The sequence below is a fragment of the Lathyrus oleraceus genome, chromosome 6, assembly GCF_024323335.1.
Source record: "Lathyrus oleraceus cultivar Zhongwan6 chromosome 6, CAAS_Psat_ZW6_1.0, whole genome shotgun sequence".
Taxonomy (NCBI): Eukaryota; Viridiplantae; Streptophyta; class Magnoliopsida; order Fabales; family Fabaceae; genus Lathyrus; species Lathyrus oleraceus.
Window position 1 is genome coordinate 139,210,351 of NC_066584.1, and position 2,806 is coordinate 139,213,156.

The 2,806-nt window shown below is 33.1% G+C and overlaps 1 long non-coding RNA gene across 2 annotated transcripts; it reads left to right on the plus strand.

Annotated features, from left to right (window-relative positions):
• The first annotated feature begins 650 nt into the window (after positions 1-650).
• LOC127093537 (uncharacterized) lies at positions 651-2,604 on the plus strand. 2 transcript variants are annotated; one of them, XR_007792564.1, is made up of 2 exons: positions 651-1,460; positions 1,628-2,604. It is a non-coding gene; the product is annotated as an uncharacterized LOC127093537 (long non-coding RNA). The 2 variants fall into 2 exon arrangements; XR_007792565.1 differs by lacking the exon at positions 651-1,460 and adding an exon at positions 1,473-1,549.
• Positions 2,605-2,806: the final 202 nt, after the last annotated feature.

The following is a 2,806-nucleotide window of genomic DNA, read 5'->3' on the forward strand; positions in this document are numbered from 1 at the left end:
ATATGTAGTTAAAAACAAATACATTATTTAAACGTGATGGTTTTTTTTAGGGTTAAACCAAAACCTCACAGTTTAAAAAGTGTATATGTTTTTAATTACATATGTTGACTCAGATTTATACTAAAAATTCTGTTGTTACGTCATGTCATCAGAACTTAATTTTTTTTGTCAGAAATTGACAGAATAGACCCATAGAATAATGAAAAAGAAGTTAAGAGACTACGTTGTAACGTTTTTTTGTTATGACTGAAGCAGAACATTAAATTAAATTAATGGACTAAAATATGTATTAAGCTTACATTTAATTAAATACCTATTGGCAAAGAACAATTTTTAAGCATGTTTCTACTTTATTGAGAATTCGTAAAAGTCATATTAATTTATTTTCTTAAAATAATTGTTTTACAAAGAACAAAAATCAAATACTTCATTTCTAAAGAATATTCCTAATTTAAAAAATAAATAAAAAATAACAACTTTTATCATAAGTTTCACCTTTTGTGTTCCAATGCAACGTTTTTTGATTATGTAGCTTATATCTGGTCTCTTGCTACATGAACAATTTCATGAATACAATTTATTTAAAAAGATAAATTGAGTTAGGTTATTGGGACAAGGTTTATGAAAAGAACCAATGGTCCAATCAGTGCCCTTGATAAAACGCAAGGAGATCCTATAATGTCTGTCGGACGATGAACAAGTTGAACACATGTTTTGTACTTGCCATACCAAGTGAGAACTAAATATTCCTCCAACTCAGAACAATGAAAATACAGTTTCTTAGTTAAATCCAGCTACATGAATCCAAAATCTAAATAAATAAATAAATAAATAAAGTGTATACAAGTAATTGAAAAGTTAATAGAGTCATAATTGAGTATTCTTGAAAGTTGAGATTCTAGTATTAATATTATTACAGTTGATTTAATTTTGTAGGTGAGTGATTTGAAATAGAGATTTAATTAGCTTTAAAAGCCATAGTGTGTTCTCCCATGCTACACACTATGCTGTATTGATCTCTCTCTCTGAAAGAGTCTTAAAACACCGACTCACTCACTATTGTATAAAGCAATGAATGAAAAGAAAGGCCCTCACACTGAACTTTTGTAATTGCAATATTTACTCCAAATTTCCTCATTCTGCATACTTCTTGGGATTTTTCCAAACAATTAATACATTTCCTGGCCACAATTTACACTCTTTCTTCTACCCAACAATTCAATTCAATTCAATTCAGCTCTATCATCAACACTTTCTCTCTCTAATTCACTCACCCTATACCCTCTTCTCTCCACCTCTCTCACTCAATTTAATTAAGCTTTAAATCACCCCCCCTCCCCCCTTCAATTTTTCTTATATAAAATGGCCTACTTGTTCCAACCACTCATCACAGCTCACTTTCTTGCTGCCGGAGCTCTCCTTTAGCAACACTTTCCTCTTTCATTCTTCTTTCTCTTAAGGTACATCACAAATAAATATTACTTTACTTTCTACACTTTCAACTCTCAACCTCTTCAAACTTCTTCTAGACTTTCAACTCTCAACTGAGGTGAATCATGTTAAGAGTTTCTTATGACTTTTTTTGTGTTTCCTTTTATGTCGTGCTAATTGGTTTGTGTCAAAACAGGTAAAATACTTTTGCAGAAAGAAAGGGGGGCAAAAACAATGAGTCGAAGAAATGGAAGTGGTCCAAAGCTTGACTTGAAACTCAACTTATCTCCACCAAGGGTTGACCACAGAAGAGTCCAGTCGTCATCACCAACAAGATCAGCTACTGTTTCGCCAACATCACCACCGAGCTCGTGTGTGTCCACTGAGCTAAACCAAGAAGATGGAACCAACCTGCAGAGATACTCAAACAGCCCTGAAGCCACTTCCATGGTTTTAGTTGGTTGTCCTCGCTGCCTTATGTATGTCATGCTTTCTGAAGATGATCCAAAGTGTCCCAAATGCAAGAGCACTGTTTTGCTTGATTTTGTCCATGAAAACAACAAAAGAAGGAATTAAGTGCATGTTTGGAAATACGGTGAGTTTAACGAAATCACGTTCACTCTGTCGTTTTGTTGATCCAACCAAAATTACAAGTAACATGCTGTGTTTATATAAAAAAGAAAAATAAACTCACCGTCGATTCAAACATGCACTGCCTGTAGGCTACCACCCTGTTGCCAGTTCTGCATTCTCTGCTGCTAGTAGGACATGTTAGCATTTAACCTAGGAATCTCCATTTCAATATGTTTCTTTTCTATTAGTATTAATCCTCGTTTATGTTTTTTTTTAACCTTTTCCATGAATAGTTCTACTTGCACTCCACTTTTTGCCTTTCTTACATCTACCTGTAAGGAAAATATCACAAAATCTTGCTAAAGCAAGAAAAGCAGATAGATAAGAGTGGAGCGTAAATAGCACTATTCAAGTATTTATATATAGAATCTAGAAGAAAAGCTAGTCAGAAATTGGGAATGGTAGGGAAATCTATGTAACTCTATATGGGATTGGGTTCAGCTTTTCTGCTTTTTAGCAGCAATGTAATAGGACTCAACCTCTTCTGGTGTCATTTTAGTATGTTTATTGAAATTTTAGGTGGAATCAACTTTTGTATTATCTCAGTCATTTTACTGTTTCATCCAACCAACCAAGAAAGCATGTAGTTATTGTTAGCCACCATATATAACTAGAATGATTAATACTACTAAAACAAAGTTTTATAAACTGAACCTAACATCAAATCCAAGAAACTTTTAAATTGCTACAACTGAGAGAAAACTACTATTGAAGTGTTGTTTCATAGTTCAACTGGTTGATT